This window comes from Pipistrellus kuhlii, unplaced genomic scaffold (assembly GCF_014108245.1).
Source record: "Pipistrellus kuhlii isolate mPipKuh1 unplaced genomic scaffold, mPipKuh1.p scaffold_m20_p_24, whole genome shotgun sequence".
NCBI lineage: Eukaryota > Metazoa > Chordata > Mammalia > Chiroptera > Vespertilionidae > Pipistrellus > Pipistrellus kuhlii.
The window spans coordinates 3,148,836-3,171,544 of record NW_023425523.1 but is presented as its reverse complement, the minus strand read 5'-3'; the positions used below and the strand labels follow the sequence as shown (position 1 = coordinate 3,171,544).

The window sequence follows — 22,709 nt, the reverse complement described above, 5'->3', positions numbered from 1 at the left end:
CCCGCGCGCCGCGGCCCGGCTCAGCGGCGCCCGCACGGCCGCGCGACCCGAGGAGCTAGTGGTCCCTCCGCCGTCGAAGGAGGCTGGACGCGGTCGTCGGCCTCTCCTCCAACCCCTTCCCCGGTGTCTGGCGAAGAAATGGGGGAAAGCCGCCGAGGACGGACGGACGGACGGACGGTCGGAGGGAGGCGGCGCGGCCCGGGGCCTGGCTCGGGGGCGCGGGGCGGGGGGCGGGGGGCGGCCGGCGCGCAGGGCCGGGCCGGGCCGGTTTGAATGGACGGCGCACCTGGGCCGGGAGAGGAGAGGCGGGCGGGGACCTGGCCGCGGCCCCGCTGGAGCCCAGGGACTCCGGGAAGTCATTCCAGCCCTCGGGGCCCGTTTCCTGTTCTCCGTAGCGGCGGCCCGCGCTGAACCGACTCTCCGGGGCCGCGGTGGTTTTGACGGGAGAATTTATGGCGCTTTCGCCTGCGGCATTGGATGGATGGATGAATGGTGGGTGTTAACACACGAGCCAGGAGAGCAGGGCGGGTCTGAGGGCGACCACTCCGGCCCCGAGAGGGAGGACCGGTGAGAAGGCAGCGGGGCCGAGCCCCATGGACGCCGCGGGCCTGGGACAGAGCATGACTGCAGCCGGTGGCTTCCAAGGGCAGATGACGGCCGCAGCCATGCACCTGAGCTGTCCTCACCTGCCTGTCCCTGGGAGGCAGGCGTCCCTGGACCAGGATGGGGGCCTGGCCCGGAGCAGCCCCGCCTCTCCAGCCTGCCGTGGGGGGCGGGGGGGTGTGCTGGCCTCGGGGCACGAAAGATGATGTCACAGCATGCGTCCAGGTGGTTTTGAGGGTCCATTAGCTAAGGCTGGGGACAGCGAAGCGAGGAGGGGGGTCTAGGATGGAGGAAGCCGCAGGGGGATGCTCACTGCCAAGTGGGAGAAGAGGTGGGCCTTGGAGAAAGGCTCAGGGGTTCAGCCCCCCTGGTGGCAAGTCTCTGTGGGACCCATGGAGTTGAGAGATGCACACGCCCGGGGAAGGAGAGGGGGGCAGGGAACGGTCCTTTGTTTTGAGGGCAATCTGTCTCTTGTTGGCGGGAATTTTAGGGGAGGTCTGGGGGTTGGGGGGTTTCAGAATATTCACCCGTCTTCCAGGGTGCTCTTTCAGGGTCCTGGTCTCTACTGAGACCAGCACCAGGGTCATTCATCATTGCAGTCGGTCCTGGTGTCGTGGGTTTTGCAGCTTTTCTGGGCCTGGAGTTGAACTACATACAACTGAGGCCCAGATGTCCCCTCTAGTGAGGCGGCCTTCCCTATCTGACTGCAAATTGCTCGGTCAGTTTGTTCCGCTATCTGTCTCAGTTTCCCCATTCTACCTGCCGAGGGATTTTCCTGGCTTCTTTCTTCTTACTGCCTCACTACTGCTCTTTTACCAATAAGGAGCCTGAGGCTCAGAGAGGTTAAGTAACGTTTCAGAGGTCACACAGCTAGTAAGTGGCCAGCTCCAGTCCAGGGTCTGATTCTGTCATAAGAACCAGTGTAGGTTCTTGAGCAAGACCAGATACCAGAGTGTGTAATTACGGAGTGTCTGTGGCATCCAGGACTTTTGAGAAATGTCAAAAATGTACGAGCCTAGGCCCCTGCCTTTCAAGAGCTTCCAGGTTGTTTGGGGAGGTTGGGTCTGGCAGAAATCAGCCAGGATCTGATGAGCACTTGCTGTGTTTCCCAACCTCCCCTTCCCTGTAGGCACACCCTCCCCTCTAATTCTTAGAACTCTCTGGGGTTGGCCTTACCTGTTTTGCAAATGAAGAACTTGAGATTGTGGTGGAGTGGGGGTGAAGGATCCAAGTCTGAGAGCTCCATGTGTGTTCTTCCCACCCACTGCATTGTGTCTCTTACACACCTCAGAAAGTTCAGCTTTGTAGTAGAACATAATTTAAAAATTAAAAAAAAATATATATTTTTTAATTTCAGGGAGAGATACAAAGGTCAATGATGAGGGAGAATCATTGATTGGCTGCGTCCTGCATGCCCCCTCCTGGGAGCTGAGCCCTGAAACGCGGGCATGTGTCCTGCCTGGGAATTGAACGGTGACCTCCTGGTTCATGGAGTGGTGCTCAGCCACTGGGCCCCCCTGGCTGGGCTGATAGAAGACGGTTTAGAATATATGGCCAAGTGCTGCTTATGAGCAATAATTGCTTTTGACCCTTGACAAATGCTGAGAAGGGCAAGGCGCTTCAGGTCATTGTGGGGACTGGGACTTGGACAGCAGCGCTTTAAGATTGTTAGGGCGGCAGCGGCCTTCAGGACAGATAATAGGAGAGTTGAGTTAAGGAGACGAACTAGGACTGGTTCAGACCTGAACCCATCAGGGCCTGGACTGTGGTTGTGTAATGGAAATAAGATGACTCCCAGGAAACCCCAAAAGAAGACCTAGGGGAGCGCAGTGTGGTAGGTTTGCGATATGGACCTGGAAGCCTGCTCTCTTGGGTTTCAGCTTGGCACTCACTAGCCCTGTGGCCTCAGGGAACTCATTTTATCTCCCTGAGCTTCATTCTCTGCTGTCAGACAAGCATTGTGTCTGCCTCGTAGGGTTGTTATGATAATAAAATCAGTATCTACTTTAGTGTTCAGCATATAGTAAGCACTGAGTAAACATATAACCATGGAAAACCATAAAACTAAATTCTGAAGATTAACCTTCAAGGCCCTCACTTAATACCACCCCGAGAAGGGTCCTAACAATCTGTTCACGGGATCTTACTCAGTGTACATTGTAGTTTTGCGTTCCTTTGCTTGAAGATGTCACTAAAATTATATATGCCCGAGGCCCCACAAAATCTGGATCTGCCCCTCGTAGGAACTGTGCTGTTGTGAAAAGATCAGAAGGCTTGTTCCCATAACTTACTATCTGTGCTTTTCTGGGCCTGGAGTTGAACTACAACTGAGGCCTAGATGTCCTGTCTAGTGAGGCGGCCTTCCCTATCTGACTGCAAATTGCTCGGTCAGTTTGTTCCACTACCTGTCTCGGTTTCCCCGTTCTACTTGCTGAGGGATTTTCCTGGCTACTTCTTACTGTCTCACTACTGCTCTTTTACAAATAAGCAGCCTGAGGCTCAGAGAGGTTAAGAAACTTTCCAGAGGTCACACAGCTAGTAAGTCGCCAACTCCAGTCCAGGGTCTGATTCTGTCATAAGAACCATTGTATAATAGATCCTTCAACTATAATGAATGTAATAATAAGGCACATTTAATTTTTAAATAATTATCTAAAATGAATTTAGATTCAGTGAACTATTCTGGGCCTCAGTTTCTTTTCCAGGTAAGTTGAAGATAATATCTACCAGCCTGAGCTTACAAAAATGATTGGTAAAACTTGGAAAGCACTCTATAAGTGTTTACAAATCAATATTATTACAGTTTGCCCATAAAGCATATAAGAAACAAAGATCAAGAGCAACACTGTGGTTTTTAGCTTAAAAAGTAGAAACAGGGCGAGTGAGCTGGCAAAAATGATGTAACGATACAGATAACATTCTTGCTTTTCTGCCAGGTTTTCTTTCTGATTAATGCATAAAACATTGAAGAAATAAACTAATAAGCATGGGATCAGAAATGTAGAGCTGAGAGGAGATTCAGAATCATTGAGAATACACTACACACACACACACATTGAGAATACACTATACACACACACACACACACACACACATTGAGAATACACTATACACACACACACACACACACACACACACATTACGAAATGGAAATTAAGGCCAAGAGGCTAACATACTTTCCAAGGCCACCCATGTAATAAATGGCTTGGTCAGAAGAACCAGTTCCTCTGTAACAAGTGAAGTCTTTAAATGAAAGTATTTCGTTCTGGGTCTTTCAAAATCAAGTATGGTGCTTGCTCTCTAGTGACTTTTGGTTTTGTCACAACATTCCCGAGATTCGTTTTTTTCTTTTAAAGGTTGACAGACTGGATGAGGCGTGGGTAATCTGCCGTTCACAAGCTGACTCAGCAGAACTGAGGATTTCAAGGTAAGAGCTATAGCTTCAGAAATTAGTAATGGGAGAAGCAGGGTAAATGTAAAATTTGAAAAGTCCTAACAACTAGTTCTGATTCAAGCTGTGAAAGATAATCACTATGTGGAAAGGAGAAGAATAAAATTACCAAGTTTTTTCCTCTGGAACTCCACTACTTCACGTACATTCTCTCAGTTATTCCATTATTTCTGTGAGGTAGAAAATAGGAAGTACTATTATCCCCATTTCACCAAACAAACTAGAAGAGGATTCTTTTAAGACACAATAATACTTAATCAACTAAGAGCACTCCTCCATTTATAATTTAATAAGGAAAATGAAATTTTATTTTGTACCATATGTGAAAAAGAAGTCTGCAGGTAAATGCCTAGGATAAAGGAGATAACGCCGATTCTAGAAACACTGTTTCTTTAAAGTAGAGAATTCTCATTCAGAATATCTGCCTCTGGATTCATGTGTCAAGTGTAATCCTGCCGCTTCCCAAGGGCTGGGTCTGAGATGAACTTGAGGGAGATGCCCTCCAAGCCCCTCCCTGTTTCTCCTGGGCTCTTCTCGCTCTGCTTTGACCTTTCACTTAATCTCACCGGCCTGCACTTTGGCATCCTAATCAGTTGGCTTCCCTGGCTTTCTTTTAGCAGGAGATAATTTGGTCAACAGAATTTGGTAGGAAACAAATTAGGTGCAGTAAAAAATTTCATCAGTATGCAAGTTAGTCAAAAATGTTTTTCTCCACTTACTCGCTTTTTGTGAGTTTGATAAATTTTGGTGGTCAAGGATTAATTTTACTGCTTTGTTTTTTTGAGAATTTTTTAATATACAAGTATATATTTTTCAAGGAAGCATACTGTATGTACTGTTTATCACATTTTTTAGTATTTGCCATGACTTTGATAATAAGGCACATTTAGATGGTTTTTAAATAATTATCTAAAATGAATTTACATTCAAAAGCACAAAATTGGGGGGGGGGCTAAAATATTAGGATAAACTGACAGCAGTGTTTAAAGTTCACAAAACAATCCATATGAGTAACAGGTAACTTGTTTTTAACACATTGCCTGAGGATCTCTTTATCTGGAGCCGTCCAGTATCCATGCCCCTAATCCATTCCTCAATGTGATGTGGCTTGGTTCCTGGTCCTTATATGTTGGCACAGGGAGAATTTTGGCCTATGCTCTTTGTAACCTACATCACAGTTAGGATCTTTCCTAGCAAACATTTTTCTAGACGTGGTCTTACGTCTTTGCCAGACTCATCTACCTCCTTGACTTTGCCTAACCCTGAGTGCCTTCCTCTTTTTTATTTCTCCCTGTTTCCCTTTTTCCCTCCCCTCTTTTCCTCCATTCTTCTTTCTTTTCCTCCCTTCCCTTTTTTAGTATTCTGGGCAGTTGAGGGTAGGTGAATACTACTAATTATAATAATGATAAATTGATGATAGCTAGGATTTAGGAAGTAGTTATTATATGCCAGGCATTTATCTAAGCACTTTATACATATTAACTCATTTACTCATAAAATTCTATAAACCAGGTACTACATAAACCTCATTTTGTAGATAGATACAGATACAGTGGTAACAGATACAGAGTTTAAGTAACTTGCCCAAAGTCAAATAATTAGTATTGACTGGAATCATAAGAAAGTAGTCATCATTTCATTCTCACCAAATATGCATGGAATTATCATTATAGGTGACTAATCCATAGACTTAAAAGGCCATCTTGATTTAGGAAAACACTCTTTTGGGTTCCTTCTAACCATGGTAGAGCTGAACATTCATTATGAAAGCTGCCTCTGAAGCCAGAAGGTTTAGGATCACCTACATTCCAGACGTACTAGGTGACCTGGCGTCTATATTTCATGTTGTGAGTGCGAGAATGTGGACCAACAGCAGCAGCAGGTGGTTGGAACTCCTGAACAGTTGCTCCTTAAGCCTGGTGTGGCTCAGAAACAGTGAAGATGCTGCTACTGACCTGAAAAACACCTTGGAACGAGTGATTTGCTGAAAGTGATTGGTTTAAGGCCAGTAAGGTGGTTGGATAAATTTAAGAAAAGTGGCATTCATAGCGTAGGGAGCCATGGGGAGGCTGCCAGTTCTAACAAAGCAGCTGCTAATAATTTTGTGACAGAATTTCATGAACACACAGAGGCCGAGGGATTTGTTTCCCAACAAGTGTTCAGTTGTGACAAGACAGGCCTCTTCTGGAAGCAAGAGCCCAAGAGGACCCACATCCCACAGGAGGAGCCAGGGCACAAGGCTGTGAAGGACAGGCTGGTGGTGGTGTGTGGGAATTTGAGTTAAATTGAAGCCTCTACTTGTCTATCATTTTGAAAACACAAAAGTTTTTAAGAAAAAAGAATGTCATGAAAAATAAGTTGAATGTGATGAGGAGGGCTGATAGCAAAGCTTGGGTAACTAGACAATTTTTTATTGAGTGGACTCAAGTGTTTGCTCCAAGTCTGAAGAAACACTTCTGGGAAAAGCAGTGGCCACTCAGGGCACTTGTTGTCATAGATAACGCTCCTGCCCACCCTCCATGCTTTCGGAGGGCGAGGTGGTGGCGGAGTACAGGTTCACCACCCCTGGGTTCTCGCTACCTGACACAACTCCTCTTGCCCAGCCACGGACCTGCAGGCCATTTCTGATTTTAAGAAACCGCAGCTCTGGCCGGTTTGGCTCAGTGAATAGAACATTGGCCTGAGGACTACAGCGTCCTGGGTTTGATTCCGATCTGAATTGCAGGCTCAATCCCAGCCCTGGTTGGGATGCGACAATCAGTGTGTCTACATCAATGTTTCTCTCTCTCTGTTTCTCCCCTTCCCTTCCGCTCTCTAAAAATCAATGGAAAAAAACCCTCTGGTGAGGATTAACAAAAAAAAGAGAAAAAGAAAAAAGAAACTCTGCACAAAGGCACTGTTACAGAGGTGTTTTGAGGTGACCTCTGGAACTAATTTAACCCTCAGGGAGTTCTGGAAAGAGCATTTTAATATCCTCATTGGCTTGAGGCTCAGAGACACAGCGTCGGGGGAAGTGTGTTAGGACCATGCAATCAGCCTGGAAGAAATTGTGGTCTGAGTCTGTTGCTGAAACAGCCTTTCAGGGTGAGCCTGTGTCTGTGGTGGAGGATATTGTGTCTCTGGACAGGTCCCTGGCTAGGAGGTGGATGATGGTGGGGAGGAGTCGGTGGGGGACCACAGCACTGAGCTGACCACTGAGGAACTCCAGGACCTTCAGAAGGAGCAGCAGCACACAGCAGCTGAGGTGCGCTCTTCAGAGCAGGAGGGAAGGGAGGATTTTCCCATTTCACTGATCGAGATGCTTGGGAAATGGGGAGAAATGCACTTTTATTGAGAAATATCACCCTGACAAAGAAGTAGCAAACCGTGCAATAAACTTGTTCGATGACAATGCAGCATTTCACTTCAGGCCAAATGTGAAAACACAGCCAAAAACTATCATCACTGGACAGGTTTTTAGTGAGACAGGCTCAGTGAGCCTGAATCAGGTTCTAGCGGAGCACAGAGACCAGAGACAAAGAATCCCAGAAGAACTGCTACCTGATGTTCTTATGGAAGGGGACTCCCCTTCCAAACATTAACATCCCTCCTTTCCACATTGAGTCGACAGCTGTCAACATTAAAGTTAAGTTCTAGTGTGTATGCAAATTTCATTGTACGTGTCATTTCCTTTTTGTTAGATTTACATTTCATGTCCTTTCATTTTTAAAGGGTTTATAGATTAAACAGTACATTAGACATGCCCTGTGTATAAGAAAAATTAAGCCTTTGTTAGCTTAGCTCAGTGGATAGAGCACTGGCCTGCAGACTAAAAGGTCCTGGGTTAGATTCTGGCCAAGGGCACATGCCCAGGTTGCAGGCTCGGTCCCCAGCAGGGGGCAGCCAATCAATGATTCTCATCATTGATATTGCTGTCTCCCTCTCACTTCCTCTCTGAAATCAATAAAAATATATTTTTTAAATTAAAACAGGAAATCACTTGGGATCTGGAATAGATTAACTACATTTACATTACTTGTAATGGGAAAAAATTATTTCAGTTTTCAAACATAGTTTCTTTTGGTATACATATTGCTTGGTAGGTCTACATATATGGCTATAAAAATGGGCTGGTTATTTCAAAATGGGGGTCGTCAATGTAAAATAATGATAAATAACAGCTAACATTTACACAGCACAGTCTCTGTGCCAGGCACTGTCATTAGCATTTTGCATAAAGTTACTTAATGTAAAACCACTTTATCGGTTGTCTTTATTTTTTAGCAAAACTCTTTAGGAATCTGTGCTGCAGTAAATTCCACAGTTCAGCTTTCACTTCCCCAACAAGAGTAATTAGAATTCCAGTACCTTCCGTTTATCATTTTGTCTTGAAGAAACCATTACTGGTTAGATCCATGTTTGTCTGCAAGGCTTGACTGGTGTGGCTCAGTGACCAAAAGGTCACTGATTCATTCCAGGTCAGGGCAAATGCCTGGGCTGTGGGCTCGATCCCCAGCAGGGGGCCTGCAGGAGGCAGCAGAGCGATAATGTTTCTCTCTTACTAATGTTTCTATTTCTCTTTTCCTCTCCCTCTGTCCCTAAAATAAATAAATAAATAACCAAACAAACAAATTGCCTGGAACATGCAGGGAGGGTGCTTGTAAAATCTACTCCCATAAAAAATAATGAGGTATTTGAGATATCTCAAAAAGAAAAGTGGTGAACAGGTGGGGAAATGGGCAAAAATAATGGAATCAATATTTAAGCAAAAAAGTGCAAGTGACCAAAACAAAATACAGGAAAATGTTCAATAATATTCAGGTATGGATATTGAAAAGGGTTTCTCTAAATTATAAAGCCCAGGATCTTAAGAGTTCTTCATGTGGCACAGTGGCAAAAGTTTCTTTAAATTATAAAACCAGTTTTATTACCCTCAAGGTGTCTGGAAAGCATCAGTCATATGGTTTCTGCTTATGAGAATTTATCCTTAGGAAATAATCAACTCTTCTTGTACAAGCTTGTTCACTACAGTATTATTTAAAATAAAGACTGTAAGAAACTTAATCTTTTTTTTGAGTGTGTGTGTGTGTGTGTGTGTGTGTGTGTTTCTAAATGATGGATTACAGATGCAGTCGTGAAAAAAAACATACTTCAGAAAAATGTCAGGAAATGTTTATGACGTGTTATTAAAGAATGCATGTTTTGCCCTGGCCTGTGTTGCTCGGTTATTTGGGCGCCATCCCGTGCACGGAAAGGTTGCAAAATCTGAGTTATTGATGGCTGATGTTGAAATGTCTGATACAGTTTTAATCTACAATTAAAATACGGTTGTCAAAAAATGTAGTATACACTTGTATTGGAGAGGTAACATCAGGTACATATTCATACAATTATACATTCAACCAATATTTATTGAGCTTCTCCTTTGAGACAGACACCCTGGACATAAAGTAGTAAAAGAAAGTCTCAAACCCTGACTTTGGACCTCACAGTCTAGTATGTAATCGTTTCTATTAAATTGTATGTTACAAGGCAGGAATCTGGTCTTATTCATGAATAAAATGAATATGTAGTTTTTCTTTGAATACTGTAGACTAAATGAATGAATTTACCAGGGGGCTACTTTGCCTTAGACATAACTACACATTTCCTAAATGCAGCAGACATAAACTTGTGGGAGTTGAGAAATTAATGTGGACTAAGTGACCCTGAAGTAACCTCACTATTAATTTTAGCATGCTCCTTCCAAAGCCACCCAGTCAGTCAGATCACCCAGAATTGGGTCTAATACTTGGTTATGAAGATTTCCGACAGAACTCATTTAAATGTGGCTACCCAATGATAAAGCAAGTAGCCTTGGTGCTCACAGACTACTGTCATTTCAATTATAGTAGATTTTTGTCATTGTAATTTTGTTCTTTAAAATGAAAACCCGCCGAAACCGGTTTGGCTCAGTGGTAGAGCGTCGGTCTGTGGACTGAAAGGTCCCAGGTTTGATTCGGGTCAAGGGCATGTACCTTGGTTGCGGGCACAACCCCGGTGGGTGGTGTGCAGGAGGCGGCTGGTCGATGTTTCTCTCTCATCGACGTTTCTGGCTATCTCTCTCCCTTCCTCTCTGTAAAAAATCAATAAAATATATTTTTTTAAAAGATAAATAAAATGAAAACCCTTTGACGTGTGTTTTAATGGTTTCCATAGTAACATGAGATAATTTAGGGATGTAATCTAAGAGGTTATATGACCCAGCATGTTTTTAGAAACAAGTAACAGATTTTGGCGCCAATACTTAATGGAAATCTCTAAAAGTAATATATTTTTAAATGATTAGGACTACAGGAATTTTTATTTTTTTGGAGATTGTTCATTGTTACCATTGTGCAATGGTATCTTCTCATTTGCTGATATCTCACTCAAATCAGGATCTGTACTCTTGGATCAAAGAAGCAAAAAGCTCATCATGGCTTTCTTCTGTTATCTCCCCAGTAATAATAGCTTTTCCTACCTTAATTAACTACAACCCAAGGGAAGTAAACACAATATGAACAGGCAGAGACTTGGCCCTCCCTGGGTCTGGACTACCTAACGGATAAAGTGGTGCTTACCTGGGACTATGAGTTACCGTAGCCTCTACTGGGTCTTCCAAAGGGAAGAGGGTAGATTGTCCTCTGGGCTGGTCCAAATGGGGAGGACAGCAGCAGTATGTGGCCTTGTGTCCTGGCATGGTTCTGGCCTTTGGACAGAATTGGGTAGCCTGTGCTTTGTCTCCTCCTAGCAAGTACAGAGACGAGGTACCTGGGCCTAAGACGACCAATCCACCAGAGTCCGTGCTTCCGTGAGGGTACGAGAAAGGGGTCCCTCTGTTCTCGGCATTTGGTTATCACTCAGCTGAGCTTTAAAGCTCTGCTAATGAGCAGGCAGCACGCTAGGAAGAGATACGTGAGCTTGGATCTCAAAGGGTATGTACTCTGCAGCTGAAATCATAAACCAGAACATCTGATGTGTGTCATACACAGTGAGGGAGGAAGGCCTACTGACAGAAATGTCACACGCAGCTGCTTTTAGCACTTGGCTTTCAGCGACGAGCTTCCTCCTCTACCGCTACACCCCCCTCTTCCTGCGTGAACGGCATTTAGGGCTCTGCACGTCTGCGCTCAGAAAGAGGCTGTGTGTATTATCAGCGTAGCTCATAGCTGTTTGATGTGCCTGATGGGCTGTGGGAGTGATGGCCTCAGTCACTGTTTGGGTCAGGAGAGAGTCTACCTTAGACAATTGTGTGTCCTGCCTAAAAGGTAAGGGATATGACTTCTGGTCCTAATTAAACTACTTGTTAATGTCCTTTGAACACTTTCTTGTACTACTGCTCCAGCTCTGTAATTATGTAATCCTGTGTGACTCCATACTAGGGGCTCTGAGGACAAACTATTCCCTCCCTCTGGAATTCTCTTCCCTTCACTTTTCCACTGACAGATCCTCCTTATCCTTTGGATTTGAGTTGAAACATCAATTTCTTCCTGATTATACTATACAGCTTCCCATGCAACTATTTCTGTGAAGATTGCAGTCTGTTTTCATTTTTAAATGAAACCAAGAATCAAAACTGAGCCTGGCCTATGTGGCTCAGTAATTGAGCATTAACCCATGAACCAACAGGTCCCCAGTTCGATTCCTGGTCAGGGCACATGCCCAGGTTTCAGGGGGTGTACAGGAGGCAGCTGATCATTCTCTCTTAACAATGTTTCTCTTCCTCTCTGGAATCATTAAAAATACATTTTTTAAAAATCAAAACTGGCTTTTGTGTTGAGTATTTTGTGTCCTCATATTTTAGTCAATTTAAAAAATCACTAAGCCTAGGCCTATGTAGCTCAGATGGTTGAGTGCCATCTTGTGCACGGAGAAATCACTGGTTCAATTTCTGGTCAGGGCACATGTCTGGGTTGTGGGCTTGATCCCCAGCAAGGGATGTACAGGAGTCAGCCCATGTAGGTTTCAACCATCAGTTTCCTCAACCAAAACATTAAAAAAAAATAAAAATTAAGCCCTGGTTGGTGTGGCTCACTTGGAGCATTGTCCATACACCAGAAGGTTGTGGGTTCAAATCCTGGTCAGGGCGCGTAAGAGAGGCAACTGATCGGTGTTCTCTCTCATTGATCCCTTTGTCTCTATTTCCCCTCTCTTTCCTCTCTCTAAAATAAATTTTAAAAATAAAAAATCTTTAAGATCTTAAAGAAAATATTTCATGTAATCTAATTACTTTTGGGAACAAGTTTGCCAACTCCAAATATATTCTTACAAAATATCTTCTTGTAAATTCTAAGATGTTTCTGAAATACCTGACCTTGAGTAATCCAATCTAGGAACTTTTCAGGCTAGATTCACCATTCCTTAAGGAGGGTGCCACCATTTGTCTCTTTCCCCCCCCCCCCCCCCAAGCTTGTGGCATTTATTATGCAAGTTTTGACACTGGTATTTTCTTGGTCTTACCAGGCGTCAATTGAGGGGTTTTTTGACTGAAATGTCCATGGGTTTTAGTTCTGTGATGCCACCAGAAATGACAACCAGACTTGCAGATGAGCAAACAATAGCAACCATGTCAACAGCTGAGCAGTGAAAACGGCTGAAAAAACAACTGTCTCAATTTCTGATGTTGAAATGCAAAAATATATGTATCTTGGAATAAAATATTGATGTTGTGTGTGTGTGTTTACAAATAAGCATAGATGATGAGGCCCTAAGAAGCTCAGAGACCCAGGATCTCTCCGTTCCTTCCTTGATCTCCATCCCACTGTTAGCATTCTAATCCAAGCTATCGCAGACTTAAATCTAAGACAGCCCAAAAAGAAGGGCCTGCGGTTTGAGGGAAAGAGAATTGGCTGTGGTTTCTGAAGACTTGAGTCTGACTCTCAGCCCTGCAATTTTTCAGATGTGCTGCTTTACGGGGCAAGGCACTGCTCGGGGGGGAAATAATTCAGGAAGTTTAGGGAGGGTTTAAAGTTCACTCTGTGCACTGTAAAATCTATCGATATATGTAAAAGGAAGAGAACTAATATGTGCTGGTGGCTTGGTGGTTTGCAGGCATTGCCCCATTCTATCTGCATAAATTCTAAGACACATAGTGTCTTGATGGTTGTCACCTTGCTATACACACTGACTTCCTGTTTATACACATTGGCTTCCTGTTAATCCATTGTATGCTGTATTAAGCCTTTTTCCCAAAATACCTCTTTCATTGAATCACAAGTTGGTGAGTTCCTAACAGAGCTGCCCCCTTAATTGCTTTTGACTTATAGTCAGAAACATTTGAAATAAGAGACTCCCAGGTTATCAATGTCCTCTCTGTGACTCTGGTGTCAAACTATCCCCTGAAGCTCACGCAGAAAGTTTTAAGTCCAAGATGAATCCAAGATTCAGGGTGTTGATCTAAACAGACACTGGACAATTTAAATGTGTAAGTTCACAGAAAGTTGGCATCCAAACAGTTGGCCATAGAAACCTGGGGTCGCAGTGACAAGGATATAGTGTTGTGACCTATAACTCTATTGATGGCAGGACAAGTTATCAGCAGGAAATCTAGTTCTGGGGGAATAGAAGTATTAGGCAGGATCCCCCTAAAGCTAGATTGCTTTTGAGATGGACTCTTAGAAATAATCACCTAATCTAGTCTTTTTGTAGCAGGAGGAATTTGAATTTTTGAATAGGAGTGAAGCTTAATCTACAAATTGGGGTTATTGATTCAGCTCAAAGGCTAGAGGAATAATGAGGTTAAGAGCTAAGCACATGCTGAAACCGGTTTGGCTCAGCGGTAGAGTGTCAGTCTGCGGACTGAAGGGTCCCAGGTTTGATTCCGGTCTAGGGCATGTACTTTGGTTGTGGGCACATCCCCGGTAGGGGGTGTGCAAGAGGCAGCTGGTCGATGTTTCTCTCTCATCGATGTTTCTAGCTTTCTATCTCTCTTCCTTCCTCTCTGTAAAAAATAAATATATTTAAAAAAAAGCTAAGCATATTTTCACAGTAGGTATATGATATGCTATCTTGAAATACTAATGGTTGGAAGGGGGTGTAATTAAAACAGCAAACTATTATATTTCATATGTCCACAGGAGAGAGGACTTTGTCAAGTTTTACAGGAGAAAGACCTACAAAAATTGGGAGACTCCCAAGACCTACCTGAAGGCCACCATCTTTAGGACACCTTCTACTAGCACCATTATTGTAGTATTTAATTTGTAAATGTAACACTCATATTGCTCTCTGCTTAATTTTATGTATATACACATTGACTTCCTATTAAGATTTTAAACTTGCCCAGACAGGTTTGGCTCAGTGGATAGAGTGTTAGCGGACTGAAGGGTCCCAGGTTCGATTCCAGTCAAGGGCATGTACCTTGGTTGCCGGCACACCCTCAGTAGGGAGTGTGCAGGAAGCAGCTGATCAATGTTTCTCTCATCGATGTTTCTAACTCTCTCCCTCTCACTTCCTCTCTGTAAAAAAAAAAAAAAAAAGAAAAAAGATTTGAAGCTTAAGGGTAGTAATAGTATCTTACATTTTAAAATATTCTGTATGTACAATACATAGCATAATGCTAGTGTAATGCTAAGAAAACTTATTTATGTCAGTCCTTCCTGTTTAAATCTGGCAGAGATTATGTCCTGCATGATTTATAAAGGTGAGAACACAGGTAACTGTTTACCACTCAAAACATGTTTTTCTGCTAACCCTGCCACTCCAGAAAATCTATCTTATTTGCAGAGCTATTGCAAAATCTGACACTCTTTTCAAATGCCCTTGCAATTGCCAAATGTTGCCTTGCCTCATGGAAATTCGTGACCAGATCTATGGATTTGCCAGCCCTTGTGACTGTTGACTTTCAAGTCCAATGCATCTCAAACATCAAAACAAGCAATATTTTTTTAAATATATATTTTATTGATTTTTCACAGAGAGGAAGAGAGAGGGATAGAGAGTTAGAAACGTCAATGAGAGAATCATCGACCAGCTGCCTCTTGCACAACCCCCACTGGGGATGTGCCCGCAACCAAGGTACATGCTCCTGACCGGAATTGAACCCGGGACCTTTCAGTCCACAGGCTGACGCTCTATCCACTGAGCCAAACCGGTGCCTGCCAAACAAGCAATATTTCCTAAGGCAATAGACTAGTTGCCAACAAAGGTAAAGGCATACCTTGTTTTGTGCTGTGCTTCATTGAGCTTTACAGAGATTGTATTTTTTATAAACTGTAGGCAAGGCGCTCCACCAGCAAAAAAACAACAACAAACTTAGCCTAACTGTGATACTTGCTTTATTGTGGTGGCTGGGAACTGGACCTGCAGTATCCGAGGTGCGCCTGTACAGGGATATGATCGTTACCCTCAAGTAGTTTGTAGTTTATATAAAAGCAAGCACGGATATTTCAATAGTAGGTTAAGGCAAGTCACAGTTATAAGTAGTGGAAGGGTAATGATACAAAAAATGGCTCGAAGAATTCCCTGGAGGGTGAAATGGCATTTTAACCCAGAAAGCCGAGAGAGCTTCCTGTGTCCTATTTTCCTTGGTGTCGTCGTTTTGACAATGCACTTACGGAAAAAGTGTGATGCCTGTCCCATCAGGTCTTTCACGTACCTTGGTCCATCTCCTGGGTTTTAGGTTCTCACCTCTTGACGAAGATTACTCTGTGGCACCAATGAGATTCCTGCCGTGGGCAGGTCCTCTTCCTCTTGTTACTACCGATTCTACGCATTAGACAGAGCCTATATTCTTAGTGATTTACTAGAGGCCTGTTGCATGATATTCATGCAAGAATAGGCCCCTGGCTTCACTCCCAGCCGCCCTAGAACCATGAAGTCCCGCTCCCCACCTGAGCCACCTGGGAGCTGGCAAGTCCCTGCTCCCCTGCCGCCTGGAGCCAGCAAGTCCTGGCTTCTGTCTGGAGCACCCCTCCAGTAGCTCCCTCCGCCACCCCCCTTCTCCTTCCCCTTCCCTTGATAGCAGGCTTCTGTGCCCGCTTATGCAAATTATCCTGCATCTTTGTTGGGTTAATGTGCATACTCACTCTGATTGGCTGTGGGCGTAGCAGAGTGATGGTTAATTTGCATGTCTCTCTTTTATTAGGTAAGATTTTTATGTTTTTAGTCCTGTGGTCCTTGGACTGGTACCAGGCTACAAATATATATTTCTTCAAGTTGTCACAAGACTTAATTTCATCCCCCAGGACATAATGTGATTTCTATGCATCCCCATCATTCTGGCTGGAAAATATAATCTTTCTTGAACAGCCTTTTCTTCTGGGACTAAGGGCTTTGTCAAAAGCAGTGCAATAGCCACTGCCTCCTATTCCTTCACCTCATTTTCCCTGCTCCCTCCCTACCTTCTCTCCCTTGGCAACTTTCATCTGTTTCTCTATGAGAATGAATGTTATCCCATTCCAACTCTTCAGTGTGTTCTAAAAGGAGAGAGAGCCTGAGTATGAGTCAACTTTATTCTTGGTACTGAACCCTGTCTGTTCTCTGGTCAGTTGACCTAAGGAACAGGGGAGGTATGTGTAATTTCTGTTTCTCTTGCTATGAAATGGAAATGAATGACAGTTAACCAACTTTCTTATTTTAAAATAGATCCGTTTAAAAGAGAGTTATAACATACTAAGTTCCTGTTATTTGCATATAGGACATTACAAAGTTCTTATGGTGCTTAATATGTTATCATTGTTCTGTATGTGCGTGTCGTTTTTAAAAAAATCTTTATTGTTGAAAGTTTTACATAGGTCCCGTGCATGTTTTTTAATTGATTTTGGAGAGAGGAAGGAGGGAGGTGGGAGAGAAAGATCGATGTGTGAGAGAAACATCAATCAGTTGCCTTCTGCGCAGGGATCGAACCCGTCACCTTTTGGTGTATGGGACAACGTTCCAACTAACTGAACCACACTGGATAGGGCATTTATAAGTATTTTTTTAAAATATATTTTTATTGATTTCAGAGAGGAAGGGAAAGGGAGAGAGAGAGAGAGAGAGAGAGAGAGAGAGAGAGGAGCATTAATGATGAGAGAGAACCATTGATTGGCTGCCTCCTGCATGCCCCCTATTGAAGATCCAGCTCACAACCCAGGCATGTGCTCTTGACCAGAATCGAACCCAGGACCTTTCAGCCCATAGGTTGATGTTCTCTCCACTGAGCCAAACCAACTAGGACAGTGTTGTTTTTTTAACCTTGGTGCTGACTTCTTAGGCAAAAAATAGAATCAGAGTGCCCTAGGAGATAGATCTGCAGGCGTCTGTCTGGTGGCTGGATAGATGAAAACGCTCTTAAACTTTTCTAGGTTTAGAGAGTGTACCTGCCGCCTGCCTGCCCTTCAGTCCTCACCTTTAATTACACTGATTTGTGTCTCCATTAGAAGGCCGCTTCCTGGAGGAGAGAACCTGTTTTCGTATCTTCATTTCCCTCCACGTGGTCGAGCGGCACACAGCACATGCCAGGCTCAACAAACCTTGGAATCAGTCAAGCAGGCCTGGCCAGAGTGGTGGCTGGCTTTGTGGAAGTCTTTCCTCTGCGTGCCCGCTCTCACAACAATAACTGCAGCCATGAAAGGCAATGCCCCTGAGGGCCAATGACAAGAGAGAGGGCAAATGGCCAATGGCGCTAGGGAACAGCCCCGAGGAACTGTACCCAGAACAGACCATTGGAGAACACCCACATTAACGTCAGTGTCTCCTACCGGCAGCACTCAGCACACAGCCTCCGAGAGACCCTGCCCACCCGTGTCTCCCAGTGGGTGAGCAAGGGGAGCCTCTGTCCCGGGCCCAGGCCTGTAAACTTGAGAGGTCCGCTGACATCGGGATTGCTGAGAGACTGAGCAGATGTACTAGGAATGCCTGCACTCTTCCCTGCTGCCTATTTTGGCCATCTCCCTGCTTTCAGACTCTGCAGTGGAGAGGGTAGAGGCTTGAGCCAAGCCAAAGATACAGGAGGAAGATCTGGAATCGACCTCAATGGGTAGGGCCAATCAAAAGGGGAGTGCACAGAAAGGAATGTTCAGAAAACAAGCCTTTTGCAAGAATCTGGAGTCATAAAGCGGCCACGGCTGCCTACTTGGTTGACCCCTGAACATTAGTAGGAGCATCATTTAATGGATGACTGTTGGAGAGAGGAAGGGTGTGGTAAAAGTGACATTTTGAATGAGTGGACTTGACAATCTGGATCTCTGGTTGGTCTTCAGTGAGGAGAATCAGTAACCAAAGCCTGAGTCCCTGATCAGCTCTACCCTTCTCTCCAAGGGTCATCCAGAGAGCTTCCAGGGAGAGGCTGCGGGCATAATCGGCTCCACCCAGTGTCCCTGAGATTCTTTCCATCCTGCATACGGGAACTAGGAAAGGTAAGCCTCGAAAGGGAGGGCTCAGTTCTTGTCCCTTCCCAGTGTGGCAGCTGGAGAAATTCTGCTCCCAGGACCCTCTTCCTCCTGTTCCCAGGACCCTCCTCCTCCTGCTCCCAGGACCCTCCTCCTCCTGCATGTCCCCTGAAGATGGGTCAAGCGCTCCCTGCAGGAGAGGAGAGGGGTTTGTCACACTTTTCTTTCCCTGTGGTCCGCTGTGCGTGGCTGTCAGGTACACCCGGAGGCAGTGAGGCACCCATCCCTGGACCTTCTGTGCAGTGACCCCGGGCCCAAAGGTTCCGGAGGTAACTGCCCTCCGCTAAGTCTTGGCTGCTCTAACTGGGAGGGCTTCCAACTTTTTCTCTTACTAGTTCCAAGCATTCCATGCTGTTATCAGCAGGAGACTCCCAGGCATCTGGAAGCTCTGCAGGAGAGAGGAACCACTGCTGGTGCTGTGGCTCCTGGGCCCAGAGAAGAGAGCCAAGAAAAACCACTTCACACCGTGTGCGCGGATTTCCTCCCGGCTGCCAGGGCGTCCGCAGGCACACAAATCTCTCTCGGAGCAGCGTGTCTCCGGAGCCACAGACGCAGTGTTGCCTCTCCTCTTCTGTAGATGGGCGAAGACCATGGCACAGTCTCTGTTTCTGAAGGCGGAGAGCCCCTGAGCAGCACCTTCAGAGAGGGGGAGGCAGTCCCCCCAGCGGGGTTTGTCTCCTTCTGCCACTGCCAGTACTTCGGGGCCTCCGGGAGAGGGCTCCCCTCCGAGAACCTGAAGTTAAAGTTGCCCTTTTACACGTAAACCTTAAAGCCAATACATAACGGATCAAAGTGAATTGTCAACATCTTCATGGAAAAGAAATATGCTGTAACCTGGGGGGAAAATTATTTTAAGCTCAAGAAAGAACATATTTGAGCCACAGCTGGTCAGCCCTGAAAATGTAAAGAGAAAGAGGAGCTGGGAGACAAATCCGGTGTTTAACCAAGAGTTTGTAGGTCAGAGGTTGCACGGGCCTGTTCAGCGCTGGAGGCAGGTGAAAGGCTGCTTTGGAGGTGGTTGAGTCTGCCTCTATCAAGCATTCAAAGCATAAACAGACGCCCTTGTTTCTTATTCCATGCTCTGCAAGAGACTAACTCTTACCATCTGATTAATAAGTGCTGGTCACAGGACGTGAATATGTTGGCCCTTGGCCATTATATTTCTTTCTATTTCTATTCATAAATTGTATTATGAGTCATAACTGGTAGCCTGGTTTTGAATACCAGTCTGTGGGAGCTTGAGGTGACTGTGGGAGCTGAATCCACCATCTGTGTGTTTATAGATTGGATTTCTGAGCCTAGAGGACTGAGGACCAGAACCTCACCCTGGTGAATGACCAAGGTAAGGCCATATACCATGGACTCTCTGGAAATTCCCTGACTGGCTGGTGGTCAGTCTCCTTCCTACTCAGACTTGTAAAGTGATCAGACTTAGTGAGGGTTCCGTTTATATGCCAAGAATTGGCAGGATAGAATTTTGTTTGAGATCCTGGGCTGGACACAGACTTGGTATATATTCTTTCGTTAATTATTAAGTTAAGCCAATTGCCTAATCTTTCTGTGATTTTTCACATCTGTGATTTGGGGAAAATAAAAGTGCCACCCTTATAGCATCGTTAGGAAGAAAGGGGCAGCATGCTAAGTCTTCATGTAGTGGTAACATAAAATGATGCTTAATACACAGTAGTTGCTCTTATTTTTAGAGCCCTTACTAGATGCCAGGCACTGTGCATTGATATATTTGCACCAAGTCAAATAGCTGGCAAGCAGTAGAACCCGGAGTTGAGCCAGGCCAAAGCTAATGTATTTGACTACTAGGTTAAACTGTCTCTGATGGTTTAACAAACATGGCAAAACCTGCACTTCCCAAATGCCTCTTCCCCTTTAAAGGAATAAGTTTGGAAGACTGTGTACTTATTTCTAAGTCTGTTTGGAATTCCACTTTTGGGCTTACCTGAGGAAGTGATATATTTTTTAAACATTCCTAACAAGGACGGATCTTTGCATAAAGAGAAGATTTAATCTTTCTTAATAACCAAAACTTATTTTGTGCCAAACTCAGTAAATAACGTGGAGAATTGTGTGGTATAGAAAGCAATTTCAGGTTTTTTTGGTGGTTGTTTTTTAAATATATTTTTATTGATTTCAGAGAGGAAGCGAGAGGGGGAGAGAGAGAAAGAAACATCAAAGAAAAGAATCATTGAGCCCTAACTGGTTTGGCTCAGTGGGATAGCGCGTCAGCCTGTGGACTGAAGGATCCTGTGTTTGATTCTGGTCAAGGGCATGTGCCTTGGTTGCGGGCACATCCCCAGTAGTGGGTGTGCAGGAGGCAGCTAATTGATGTTTCTAACTCTCTATCTCTCTCCCTTCTTCTCTGTAAAAATTTTTTTTAAAGTATATTTTATTGATTTTTTACAGAGAGGAAGAGAGAGGGATAGAGAGTTAGAAACATCGATGAGAGAGAAACATCGATCAGCTGCCTCTTGCACACCCCCTACTGGGGATGTGCCCGAAACCAGGGTACATGCCCTTGACTGGAATCGAACCCGGGACCTTTCAGTCCGTAGGCTGACGCTCTATCCACTGAGCCAAACCGGTTTCGGCTGTAAAAAAATTAAAAAAAAAAAAAATATATATATATAATCTTTTATTTTAAAAAATTGTTTTTTATTGATTAAGGTATTACATATGTGTCTTATTCCCTCATTACCCCCCACCTCCCATTCATGCCCCTACCCCCCTGTTGTCTGTGTCCATTGATTAGGCTTATATGCATGCAAATAAGCCCTTTGGTTGATCTCTCCCCCTAATCCCCACTGTCCCCTGCCTTCCCTGAGGTTTGATGTTCTGATTGATGTTTCTCTGTCTCTGGATCTATATTTGTTCATCCATTTATGTTGTTCATTATATTTCATAAATGATTGAGATCGTGTGATATTTATCTTTCTCTGCCTGGCTTATTTCACTTAGCATAAAAAAAGAATCATTGATCAGCTACCTCCTACCCGTCCTCCCACGGGGGGGGGGGGGGGGGGGGGTGCCACTCAGCCACAAGCCTTGAGCCGGGCTCATGGCTGGTAAGCGCAACAGCAGTAGTGGGAACCTCTCCCGCCCTCACAGCAGTGCTGAGAGTGTCTGACAGCCAGCGTAGGCCCACTCCCCCGAGGGCTCCCGGGCTGCGAGAGGATGTAGGCCGGGCTGAAGACTCCTTCCCTCCCCCGTGCACGAATTTCATGCAGTGGACCTCTGGTTAATAAGTAATAATACAAGAGTAAACTCTGCTTCGTGTACTCACACTATTAACTTACTCCCCCTCCCCGTATGAATGAAATTTCTAAATATTTGAAGTTTACTCTTTTAAAAAAAATTGATTTATTTTTTGAGAGAGAGGAAGGGGGGAGGAGAGAGAGATACATTAATTTGTTGTTCTACTTATGTATGCATTCCTTGATTGATTCTTGTATGTGTCAAAGAATCAACCAGGGATTGAACCCACAACCTTGGTATATGGTGATGATGCTCTAACCAACTAAGCTACCTGGCCAGGGCTTGAAGCTTCCTTTTTGAATTTATACATAGTAGACTTAAAATGTCCTAAAACATATTACATTGTTTCCTGTTCTCTTTATCAGGCAATAAGAAGTACAGATTTGGCCCTTACAGGTTTGGCTCAGTGGATAGAGAGCATTGGCCTGCAGACTGATTCCATTCCAGTCAAGAACATGTACCTTAGTTGCAGGCACATCCCCAGTAGAAGGTGTGCAGGAGGCAGCTGATCGATGTTTCTATCTTTCTCCCTTCCTCTCTGTAAAAAATTAATAAAAAATATATATTTTTAAAAGTACAGATTTGTGTGTTTTTTTTTAAATCAGCAAAACATTAGAATTGGAATATAGGGCAATAAAGCTAAATAGTTAAGACTTAAGTATTGCTGGGACCGGTTTGGCTCAATGGATAGAGCGTAGGCTTGGGGACTGAAGGGCCCTGGGTTCGATTCCCGTCAAGGGCATGTATCTTGGTTGCGGGCATATCCCCAGTAGGGGGTGTGCAAGAGGCAGCTGATCGATGACTCTCTCTCATTGATGTTTCTAACTCTCTAACTCTCTCCCTCTCTGTACAAAAATCAATAAAATATATTTTTTAAAAAAAAGACTTAGGTATTGATAGAGGTGGGTTTGAACTTGCTTCTGTCAATTAGGGCATATAAGGTTACTTAATCTATATCTTAGTTTTCTCAACTGAAAATTAGGGTTAATATTCATACCTACTACATAGAATAGAGC

General features: G+C 44.4%; 1 long non-coding RNA gene across 2 annotated transcripts; it reads left to right on the top strand.

Annotated features, from left to right (window-relative positions):
• Positions 1-262: 262 nt before the first annotated feature.
• On the top strand, positions 263-20,514 carry LOC118727231. Of its 2 annotated transcripts, XR_006742567.1 has the most exons (4): positions 263-492; positions 3,960-4,030; positions 18,296-18,393; positions 18,762-20,514. It is a non-coding gene; the product is annotated as an uncharacterized LOC118727231 (long non-coding RNA). The 2 variants fall into 2 exon arrangements; XR_004990535.2 differs by lacking the exons at positions 263-492; positions 3,960-4,030 and adding an exon at positions 17,226-17,789.
• Positions 20,515-22,709: the final 2,195 nt, after the last annotated feature.